Source organism: Ostrinia nubilalis, chromosome 26, assembly GCF_963855985.1.
Source record: "Ostrinia nubilalis chromosome 26, ilOstNubi1.1, whole genome shotgun sequence".
In the NCBI taxonomy this organism is placed as follows: domain Eukaryota; kingdom Metazoa; phylum Arthropoda; class Insecta; order Lepidoptera; family Crambidae; genus Ostrinia; species Ostrinia nubilalis.
In genome coordinates, this window is record NC_087113.1 from 5,391,592 (window position 1) to 5,404,018 (window position 12,427).

Consider the following 12,427-nt stretch of genomic DNA (forward strand, 5'->3'; position numbering starts at 1 on the left):
ATTTTTTTCAAAAAGTCTCATTTTTTATTATTTGTTGGCATTTTCTGGGTATTTTATGTACTTTTTAGTATCGCCTGTTATTTATCATTATTACTGCTTTTATTTTATCAGGATATACCGCTTAGTTTAAAAGTTATTACGTTTTCTTTACACTAAGTAATTGGAAGAAAAAAAATTCTATAAAAAATTAAAAAAAAATCTCAAAAAAATTTTGACCTCTTTTTTGTCGATAAAAATAGGTCTAGTTTTATCTATTTTCATATATACACTTTAACGTGACTCACACTGTATATTAATATACAACTTAGAAATAAATGGTGCTGTATTGTTATAAAATAACTGACGCTACGAGTATAATTACCTAAGTACTTCTTTATTTTTGGACTTTCATAGAGTCAAAGTCAAAATTTTCTGTATTTGCATAGCATAGACTACTGACTATTTAAAGAAAAAAGGCGAAAATGACTTTCCGTAGCAGGCTGAAAAAATCGAATAGAAAAAAAAACAGTAGAAAGTTGTAACAATAACTCAAGTCCTCCAGGTATCACATTCACAGCACACTAAAGCCCATAACTAATAAATTCTGTTTTTTGGTTTATAACATTACTAGCTTTTGCCCTCGGTTTCACCCGCGTGAAATTTAGTATGTCACAGATCGTCATAAATTATAGCTTATAGCTTTCCGCCCGCGGCTTCGCCCGCGTGGAATTTTGTCTGTCACAGAAAAACTTTATCGCGCGCGTCCCTGTTTCAAAAACCGGGATAAAAACTATCCTATGTTCTTTCCCGGGACTCAAACTATCTCTATGCCAAATTTCATCAAAATCGGTTGCGAGGTTTAAGCGGGAAAGCGTAACAGACAGACAGACAGACAGACAGACAGACAGACAGACAGACAGACAGACAGACAGAGTTACTTTCGCATTTATAATATTAGTTGGGATATGTTAATCTGGGTTATAAACAGTAATACTGTAAAGTTTCAACAAAATCCGTTCAGTAGTTTTTGCGTGAAAGAGTAACAAACATCCAGACATCCAGACATCAAACAACACTTTCGCATTTAAAATATTAGTTTAAGTTTATAATATTAGTAGGACTAGTAGGACACTTTGCCCCAGTAGGATTAAAAGTTGCCAATTAAAACAGCAGAACCTTGTAGTCCAACCTTGTATAGGGCATGTACCTATTCCATTATTTATTAGCAATTTCATCATCAGCACCATAAATAATTTGTATTAAAAATCACTTTAACTGCGTAGATAAAAACAACTCAACAACATTTTTAACTGAATTAAGGTTTAATCGACATTTTAATCAAGTTTTAGAACTAATCGATTCACTTTAGTACGTGTGAAGTGGGGGCCATGAAAATCGGGCGCGAATATAAGGTGTGGGTTCAGAGGAGTGAACATTGTGGTAGCTGCAATGAAGTGGGCAGTGGTGTTATTTGCATTGCTAGCACTGCTCTGCAGTGTCCTGGTAAGTCCTTTATTTTTTTAAATCTCATCATCATCAGATCATTTAGTTTCCACTGCAGGAGCACGACTTTCTCTAATTTACCAGAAACAAAAGGAGGATTAGCCTACACTCCCCTCCTCAGGTCAGACGGGTTGGCGAGGCCTGATGTTCTCATGTTTCTACCCTAAGCCACCATACTCTTAGATAGATCAACGGAAAGAGAAAGGCCCTATTTCTTTCTACACTGTAAAATCCTACCTACATTTTTATTTTATTTTAATATGGCTTCTCAAATTCATTCTTGAGTACAAATTCATACTTGAGTCTCACCTTATAATAAGTTTTTTAATTATTTTTAGAGAAATTCCAAATTAAACACCACCTTGAATTTAGTTTTCAAGAGTTTGTTGTGCCATAATATACCTTTGAGTTAAAAAGAGGAAATTCAAAAAGTTCCTTTTGGGTAACATTATAAATGGCAAACTTCCATCAATCATTTCAACCAACATCGCCCCGGATCGTTAGTTATACCAGAGTAAATACAAATGAGTAGGTCATCTTCATGGAAACGCACCGAGCGCGGTTTGTATGTGAGCGCGCGTCAATACGTAGGTATGCGGCGTGCACGCACACACTGACAAAATTCGGGGCAACTCACCGCTAATCCACACTAAATTTTGTCAGTGTGTGCGTGCGCGCCGCATACTTATTGGCGCGCTCACATACAAACCGCGCTCGGGCGTTTCTATGAAGATGACCTACTCATTTGTATTTACTCTGGTTATACCTTCTGCGATGTATTGTGAACTTTTGTGAAACTCACGAAGGGTCGAGCATTTAATAAAATAAGTATCATTCTTCACATATTATAAAGCCAGTATGTCCTTAGCAGACCTAAATGTAGGATGACAAGTGACAACCCCATTTTTTGCATAAAATTGCGACCTTGGGATTATCTAGGAAAGGCGCAGAAAAGGTACGCGTGAAAATTCTTTGAATACTTTTCCCGTTTTTGCAATATTTTTCATTGATGCTCCGCTATTGGTTGTAGCATAATGTAGCAGCCATCGATAATGCCCTAAACATGGAACTATCCAACACAAAAACTATTTTCAATTCAAACTGGTAGTTCCTGGGGTTAGTGCGCTTAACTCATGAAACAAACGAATTATTGCATATTATTGGAAAAGATTATTGAGTGGCGACCACGAGCTGGAAGACGTAGCGTGGGCAGGCCTCCCACTAGGTGGACCGACGATCTGGTGAAGGTCGCGGGAGGTGCCTGGATGCGAGCGGCGCAGGACCGGTCTTTGTGGATATCCTTGGGGGAGGCCTTTGTCCAGCAGTGGACGTCTTTCGGCTGAAACGAACGAACGATTATAGAAGAAGATAAATTGATGAATTACCTTACAGGCCGAATCCGACCAGGACGCTGAGTCCCGTAGTGCGGACTACACCGGCAGTTACGCGGAGCTGGCCGCTCCCGTGCCCTCCCACGTCAACGAGCAGGAGGTCGTGGCCACCCTCCTGCGCACCGCTTCACAGTAACTCCACAAGGCTTGAGGGACGCAGGGCTAAGGTGAGATTCAAACTTCGAGCATCTTCGTCTTGCCAGCGCTCGGGCAGCGTTGACGATGCGTTCGCTCGCTGCCAAGTAACGCAACCCCCTCATTCCCCTGTTGCATTAGTGTGGAACCATTCGTCACCGTTAGAAGGGTCCGCTCTTTCGAACTATCCGTTTTTAAAACTCTGCTCCCGTGCCCTCCCACGTCAACGAGCAGGAGGTCGTGGCCACCCTCCTGCGCACCGCTTCACAGTAACTCCACAAGGCTTGAGGGTCGCAGGGCTAAGGTGAGATTCACAAAGCAACAGGACTATTCCCACTTCCCGCTGGAAGTCTTGTGTAGATCATGATTCACGGAGCAAGTGAAGGATCCCTACACTAGCGTCTTTTGAACGTCGTCGTCTTGCCAGCGCTCGGGCAGCGTCAACTCGGAGTTGTTACGCTACCCCCTCATTCAGCTGTTGCGTTAACGTGGAAGGATCCCTTCATCACTGCTTTAGAAAAATTCGCTCTTTCGAACTATCCGTTTTAAAAATTAGGAACTCGCTACGCTTCTTATCTCTCCCATGTCAACGAGCAGGAGGTCGTGGCCACCCTCCTGCGCACCGCTTCACAGTAACTCCACAAGGCTTGAGGGACACAGGACTAAGGTGAGATTCACAGAGCTATCCTACAAGAGTCCGCTCTTTCGAACCGTTTTCAAAATTATGAAGTGCGGACTACATGCCGGCATCCACGCCGAGTTAGCGGTCTCAGTTCACTTCACAGTAACTCCACAAGGCTTGAGGGACGCTGAGGGCTAAGGTGAGATTCATCATTGCACTTGCCGGTACATGACCTTGCTGTCCCATCGGCCGTCAGTTTTGCGAGCTACATGCTCTGTCCCTTGCGATTTCAGCTTGCTTGCCGTCGGTAAGTGTGATTCACAAAACACACTACGTTAGATGAGTCCATTCTTTCGAACTAGCCGTTTTCAAAATTACAAAGCGCGAACTACACTACGCATCTACGCCAAGTTAGCGGCCCCAGTTCACAGTAACTCCACAAGCCTTGAGGGCTAAGATGAAATTCACACTAGCGTCTTTCGAGCATCTTCGTCTTGCCAGCACTCGGGCAGCGTTGACGCTGCGTTCGCTCGCTGCCAAGTAACGCAACCCTTTTATTCCGCTGTTGTTATTCACTACGTTAGAAGAGTCCGCTCTTTCAAACTATCCGTTTTTAAAACTACGGGTTTGCTACGCGGAGTTAGCTGCTCCCGTGCCCTCCTCCGTATTAGCGTCAGTAACTCCACCCACAAGTATAGCGTCAGTAAATCCTCACGACGGACATTGATGTTTAGGGTGAGATTCACAGAACAACGGGACTATTCCCACTCCCGTTCCCTCCGCTACAACTTCTGTATAGCCAGGATCTACAGCTTGACCGCCAATAAAAACCCATCCAGTGAAGGCCAAGTTTGTCCCGGGTTTCACAGAGCAAGTAATTCACACTAATGTTTTCAAAATTTGGTTGTACCTACATATTGTGTGAAGCTGTGTCTTCTAAATTTAATTTATGTTGTATTGTAGCTACTCAAATAATATTTACACGTAGGTTTTTAAATGTTCTTTTCACAAATAATTTTCAAAAAATAAAAAAACTTTTTCAGATGCTCATAGCTCTTAGCACCGCAGTGAACCTCAGCACCATCTAGCTACCTACAACCACAGACCTGGCATGAATTCCTGAAATACCCGACGAAAACTATTTGGCGTCACTTTTCTTGGCCCGAATTGTACATTTAGACTAGTTATCCCACTAACTCAAATTTTAATTGTATAATGTTGCCTATTTTTAGATTAATTGTCTTTTATTTTTATATTACTGGATTTTCTGTGCTAAATGATTGGCTTATGTAGTTGGTTATATTTTATTTGTTATTGTAATTTATTAAAGTGTGAAGTGTGCTTGCTGTCGATACCTTGTTTTATTTATAACCAAAGATTATGTTCTTAGGAGACTTAATAAAATCGAATTATGAAAGTTTTCCTAAAAATCAGGTTGATGTCACAGTAAATGGTTTAACCTCGTTTTTCGTCGGCCGTTTGGTGTAGTGGTTCAGAACGGACTACTATGCCGAGAGGTCCCGGGTTCGATTCCCGGCCGGGCAGAAATTGAAATGATGAATTTTAATTTCTCTGACGGGTCTGGGTGTTTTCTATGTATAATATGTACGTATTTACAAAAAAAAAAAAAGTATATAAGTATGTTTATCCCGTCGTCTAGTACCCATAGTAGGTACAAGCTTTGCTTAGTTTGGGACTAGAGGCGCAGTGTAAAATGTCCAAGGATATTTATTATTATTATTATTTATCTTAAATATTTTTATCTCAGCTTTTAAGCTGGTGTTCCGGATAGCACGGGCCAAAGCCAAGTGATATCTGGTTAAAGCTAATAATTTCAATAGTGTAAAATTATTATGGGTCCGTGTTGATATTTCCAGTTTCAGGAACAGTTCTTCTTTGTACTGGTGGTGGGCGGATTTGGGTAATTTCTTCAACCTGTAAAAACTTCCTAACTATCCTACATGTGTTGAGTATGACAGCTTTTTGTTATTGTATGTAAGTGTGTTTTGAGAGATTGAGTGTATCCAGAGATTGGTGTAATTGCTTAGGTATTATTCCGGTTGTAGACAAGACTATTGGGACTATAGTGACTTTTTGCAATTTCCATATCCTTTTAACTTCTTCTTTCAGATCAATATATTTGCTTAACTTTTCAGCTATTGTTGATTGTAAATTGTGGGTGTTTGGGATTGCGATATCTATAAGGTGAGCTGTTCTGTTAGTTTTGTCAACGATTGTTATATCTGGTCTATTGTAATGCGTGGTCTTGTCAGTCAGTATGGCTCTATCAAAGTATAGTTTATGGGTGTTGTTTTCTAGTACTGTTAAGGGAGTATATTTATAATAAGCTACTGGGGGTCCTTGTAACAGTTTGAACATTAAAGCTAACTTCTGGTGAATGATGTTTGCAACTTGATCATGTCTATGTTTATAATCAGTTTGGGCTATGGATTTACACGCACCTGTAATATGTTGAATAGTCTCAGAGGCACTATTACACTTCCTGCATAAATCTGTAGGTAGGTTGTGAGTTTTCATAATATATTTTTGGTAGTTCCTTGTTTCTATTACCTGGTCTTGTATTGCTAGAATGAAACCTTCTGTCTCTGGGAACAGTTCGCCACGATTTAACCATTCGTTCGACGCACTTTTGTCGACGTTAGTTTGGTTTAAGTCGCTACGATGTCTGCCATGAAGTGACTTCCGGGCCCAATCAGCTATTTTACTTGCATTGTCTGTAACTTTTTCATTTTTCTGAGTGTTTTTATCTTGTAGGTTAAGTGGCGTTAATCGTTTATCATTTAATGTGATTACTTCATGTAAAGGAGATGTTTCTGTTTTGTGATAAAAATAAGAACGGAGGTTGGCTATTTGTTTATTGTGAAGATTTGTAATATCAATAAGACCCCTCCCTCCTTCACTTCGCGGGAGAGTCAGCCTTTGGATGCAAGAGCGAGGATGATGTTTCCTATTTTTTGTCATAGTCGTGTTAATGTTGCGCTGTAATCCTTTAAGTTCTGAGTTTGTCCATTTTATTATACCAAATGAATAAGTAAGAATAGGGATTGCAAAAGTGTTAATAGCTTTGATGGTGTGTTTGGCATATAATTGTGTTTTAAGTATAACATTTAGTATGTGTTTGAATTTTTGTACTAGAGTTTCTTTGGTTTGCTTCTGCTGTATCTGTTTTGACTGATTATATCCCAGGTATTTGTAAGTCTCATTTTCTTCTAGTGCTTCTATTCGTTCTCCAGTTTCAAGATGGTGAGTGTGTTTGTAGGTACGTCCAGCTTTTACGGAGTTTATTTTACACTTATCGATACCAAACTCCATACATATGTCTTTTGTGTAATTTTCAGTGGCATCAGCCAGATGATGTAGGTCTTCTTCATTCGATGCGTAGAGCTTGATATCGTCCATGTAAAACAAGTGGTTCAATTTAACACCTGGGAGGTCATCATAAGTATTCTGTTTATCATCGCTGCTGTGGTAATAAAGATTATATCCTATATTTATGCTGTTTAGGTGGTTTGAAAGGGGATTCAGAGCAAGACAGAACCAAAGAGGACTCAATGCATCTCCCTGAAAAATACCTCGTTGGATTTTAATTGGCTGGGTCTCTATTGGGCTATCGGAAGTATTGAGTTTCAACTTGGTGCTCCAGTTATTCATGGATGTTTCAAGAAAGTTTATAATCTGTGGGTGTAATTTATATATTTCGAGTACTTTAAGTAACCATGAGTGAGGTACTGAGTCATACGCTTTTTTATAGTCGATGTACATAGTAAATAAATCCTTTTTGAATTTTTGAACTTGTTGTAATACCACTGAATCTATTATCAATTGTTCTTTGCAGCCCTGACTTAGTTTACGGCATCCTTTTTGCTGTTCTGTTAAAATTTGAAATGTGTCTATGTGTTTGTAAATAATTTGTGTAAGACAAGCTGTGATTATTTTATATATAGTTTGCAGGCAGGTAATTGGTCTATACTTGGCGGGGTTGGAGAGATCATTTGGGTCTTTAGGTAACATATAAGTAATTCCTGTAGTTATATATTCTGGCATAGACTGTGGGTTTTGTATAAAAAGGTTTATGTAGTTATGGAGAAAAGGATATAGGTATGTATATTTTTTTATCCAATAATTATGAATCTGGTCTGTTCCAGGAGCTTTCCAGTTGTGTAATTTTCTCAAAACGCTTAGGAATACGTCTACTGATATCATTTCAAATTCCATTGGCTCTATTTGTTGGGTTCTTTTATTATTACGTTAATCACGAAAGACAAATACTCTTTTAAAATGCGAACAGCTAGGGACTGGTATTAGCTGCCTGCTGCTGTCTTTCCGGAACACTATAATCCGGGCCTTTTCAAAGTGAGAGTGAATAGGCACTTAACAGTACAGATATGTACCATCCTAGACTGCATCTCACTTAACACCAGGTGCGATTGCGGTCAAATACCTGCCTTGTCTTGTATAAAAATAAGTTATAGTTAGGTAGTGTAACTTAGCCTGTCTTCTTAAGAGACTATACAATGCAATAGGGCCATTGGGCAATCAAAAGGGGGATTCGACTGCCCTGCAAAACTAACTAAAGAGACTAGAAATGGTATTATTCAAAGGTTTATTTCTCAAAAAACTCGTCATCAGACAACCAAGCCGTCCCTCCACTTCCTCCTCGAAGGGAACAGCTTCTCGTAGATCAGGTTGACGTCAGAAGGGTGCTGGGACAACTCCGTTTCAACATGGCTTCGGCGCCCTATTGGGATGTAGTCGTAGGGAACCTTGTAGAAGAAAACAATAATTAAGGAACGGCTAGTTTACCCTCCTATTCCTGAAAAGATTTTGATAGCTTGATAAGAATTACTGTCAGTAAGCTACATTTGGTTTCACAGGACTGGGAAGGTTTTGGAATAAATTTTTCATAGATTTTCACTGTTCAAACCGTAGTCAGTAAAACAAACAATCAATGTTGCCTTGCCTCCGTTCGATAGAAATCCAAAGAAAATATAAAATATATTTTACAAGAATACACGCATCTAATATTGGTGGATTGAGAAAGTCAAACACTTAGCCTAGGCGCATACCATCGATTTTTCGTCGGCCGATAGTTTAGTCGGGCAGTTGATCAGTATGGGCATGTAAACGAATGGAAGTGCGCACATTACTTCTACGCCGATTCGATTTGGCCGATTCTTCATACAATTTAAAATCGGGCACAACTATCGGCCAACTAAAAATCGGTGGTCTGCGCCTAGTCTTAGGTAGGTAGGTTACAATTAAAGTTATCAGGTATAAGATGTGGCTAAAGGCATAGATATTTAAGTAGATAACTAATGCCCGTTTTCACATATGAAAACAAAATTCCTGTTATGTGTTACCATAGGGGTCACTTAAAAATTAGGGATTAATGGTGAAAACGGGCAAAGTCAATTTTCCGAATAGGAGCAAAGTTCACTATCAAAACCCTCAATGCTTAGTTTAAAATCTACAGATTGAAATGAAATCTAGAATATAGAAACAATACCTAGGTCTCGTAAAATAACAATTTGTTTACCTGAGGAATAGCATCAACAATCGCCACAAAAATCACAAATAGCAAAAGAAAATTCACTTTTAATCCCGCCATGTCGATGGCTGCTCTGTTATCACATAACTGTTTATAATTAAAAGCACAGCGAAAATTCCGCAATCAACTGCTTCACGGTTTGAAAATTATTTGGTATTTATCACGATGTTACTGTGGTGAAAAATTATACGCGTGTTTCGGATTAAAACTCACTTTATCATCATCATCACTCAGCTATAAGATGTCCACTGCTGAACATAGACCTCCCCCAATAATTTCCAGATTGGCCGGTTGGCAGCGGCCTGCATCCAGCACCTTCCTGCAACCTTTATGAGGTCATCTGTCCACCACCTTGTGGGTGGATGTGCTACGCTGCGCTTGCCGGTACGTGACTGCTGGAACCACACGGTTAGCTCCACTCTAGGATACGATGGATAGGATTCCCACTATTCCCGTGGCTATCTTGAAAGGCGACTAAGTTACTAATAACTTAGTATCAGGCATCTCCAACCCTTATTACTTGATAATGTTAACCGATTGTTCCTGGGCGGACTGCGTCCTTTACCTCAACTGGCATCCGTAGAATACCAGTGGTCGTGACGCGCTCTCTGCCGTCACGGCGTACCTATACTGGGCTGATGCCATTTTGGTGCTTGTACCCGTTCTGTTTGCCTTTTGTCTAGTTTTAGTTATTATCTTGCTGTGTAGGTACTTGCATCGAATAAAATACTTTTCTTTCTTTCTTTCTTTTGACCACTGTGGGATGTGTAGCTCTGTTAAATTGGAGGGTCGTGCTCCTGCAGTAAGGCTAAATGACCGGTGATGATGATGACTTCACTACGGATCAGGGAAACGACAAATTTAGTTTTCTCTTAACCGCCTTTTTGCAAACAACTGCCATCCTCTCAGCGGGTTGTCTCAAAATCAAAAATATTTTATTCAATTTAGAGCACTAGTTGCACTTATGAACGTCAAAATATAGTTCAATAAAAAAAGAAGAGGTAGCCCTTAAGGGGCCCGGGCACTTTACATGTCTCCTTATCTTTTGGGCTCTACCAGACTGCGCTTCGAAACAAACATGGTCTCGAATAGATCTCTAAACACATAGTAGGTATTAAAGAATTGAGTATTGAGTAATTTGATATGACATTATAATCTTTACTCAAAGATTACAGAGTGTGTCTAGTTCTATCTAGTTGTAATAGCTGTGATAAAATAAGTACTTACGATAACTATTTTTTATTTACAACATAAAAACCTACGATTTATGTTTTGTTTTATTCAGCAAAATCAATAAAATTTTAAGTATTTTCATTGTAATCGAAATGTTGAGTAACGCATGCATGAAGAAATTATAGTGAAATGAAAATATTTCATCTGAATCGCTCGTTGCTTGTATATTTTATTTACTTTATCTATAATGCATTATGTGCTGTAAGTATTAATTTATACCCTATCCTATAAATATCTTTTATAGACCTATTTTAAAATTTTATGACGACTAAACCAAGCTAAGTACCTACCTACTAAATAAATAAACATACGGATAGATAAGTAGGTACACTTGCTACTTTCTAATCCAGTGGTTCTTAACCGGTGGTCCGCGGACCACTGATGGTCCCTGGAGGCATTCCAAGTGGTCCGCGAAGACATCGTAATAAACAAGTGACGTGACGTGATGAGTAGAGTCAACACAAATGCAAACGGCGCACAGTAGGCGAGAAATCGACCTCCCCTTTCATAGGATTTTGAAAAAGTTATTAAAACATTGACATTTACTAAATTTAGAAATAATTTATTAGAATTCTTAAAACAAAAGATGTATTACACAGTCAATGAATTCCTGACAGAAAAATCTTTTTGACATTTTGTACTTGACATCTAAAAATTTCTTAAAATATGACATTGTGTATCATTGACATTGTATGAATCTAATGTAATAATATGTTTGTGCTATTTCAATAATTCATAATCATTTTCTGACATTTGCATGACATTCAATTAATAATGATACTACTTTTTAATATTAAAAACATAACCGTATTTTTTGTAATATTTGCACATCGTATGTACGATAGAATATGTTGGAAACTTCTCTTTTTATAACCATTTGTAACCGTATTCTGGCAAATAAATTATTTATTTATTTATTTATTTAAAAAAAATAAGTGGTCCCTAACAAGGCAGAAATTTGGTAAAATGGTCCCTCGTGACTTAAAGGTTAAGAACCACTGTTCTACTCAGTCAAGTCAAAAAAGCCAAATCTTTATAAAGGTCACTACGTTAGTAAAACACATCAACCATTAGGAAAAATAAATTACCATTTTTTTCTTCTTATCCAGTAATCATAGTATTACAATCTATAAATCGAAGGCCTTATAACAACATGAGCTTAAGAAAGCCTACATTTCAGCCTCAACAACCAGAAATCAACGACCAATATGAAAACTCGACCAAAACCGACGTCATCACCATACTACCAGAAGAAAAGCCTATAACAATCGAAGAAAATGAAATAGTAACTCCAATGAACGAATCAAGTCGGAGAGCCGATCTGATTATCGTACCCGAAACACTAACTCAGAAGTTGTGCAATATAATAACCAAACCTTTCGTTAATTTCGTTGCAACGCCCAAAGTGAACTCTGTCCTTCGGAACATAGGGACGTGTATTGTAAATGGTGCTATGGAATTGATCACCTATTATTTTCCAGCGCCACTTATACCACTTATAGCTACTGCAGCAGGCATGGTGATACCATTCGAACCAGTAGTAATGTTACGAGAGAAAATGCCCGTGACCAGCTATAGAAGAGCCTTTAGGACAGCTTTGAACAGCTTTTTAAGCACTTTCGATAGGTATAGGCTGGATGATGAGGAAGATGATCCTTATATGACTAGAAGGTTTAATAGGAGACTCATGAACGATTCTGGGGAGAAGACTGTGACAAATAATAAGTTGTGAATCACATTAAAGGTTACAAATATTAACATTCATTTTTATTGGAACTGATAAAAAAGTTACCTTAGTCATGTGTAAAATAATATTCACAATTTTATTGAACTCAGAGGGCCAAGTTAACATTTAAAATGACATCGTTTTATACCAAAATAAATATGAGTTCCTGGGTCATCACACGTACCTAAGAATCACAGGTTACATTGAAGAAGTACCTAGTATGATTGAAATATTATTTAGTCCAAAAAAGTAGTCATTGTTACTACCCC

At 38.6% G+C, this 12,427-nt stretch overlaps 1 long non-coding RNA gene across 1 annotated transcript; it reads right to left on the minus strand.

Annotated features, from left to right (window-relative positions):
- Window positions 1–8,237: 8,237 nt before the first annotated feature.
- LOC135084640 (uncharacterized) lies at window positions 8,238–9,704 on the minus strand. The gene is made up of 2 exons (XR_010259913.1): window positions 9,188–9,704; window positions 8,238–8,414 (listed from the first exon to the last, which is right to left on the minus strand). It is a non-coding gene; the product is annotated as an uncharacterized LOC135084640 (long non-coding RNA).
- Between the last annotated feature and the right edge of the window lie 2,723 nt (window positions 9,705–12,427).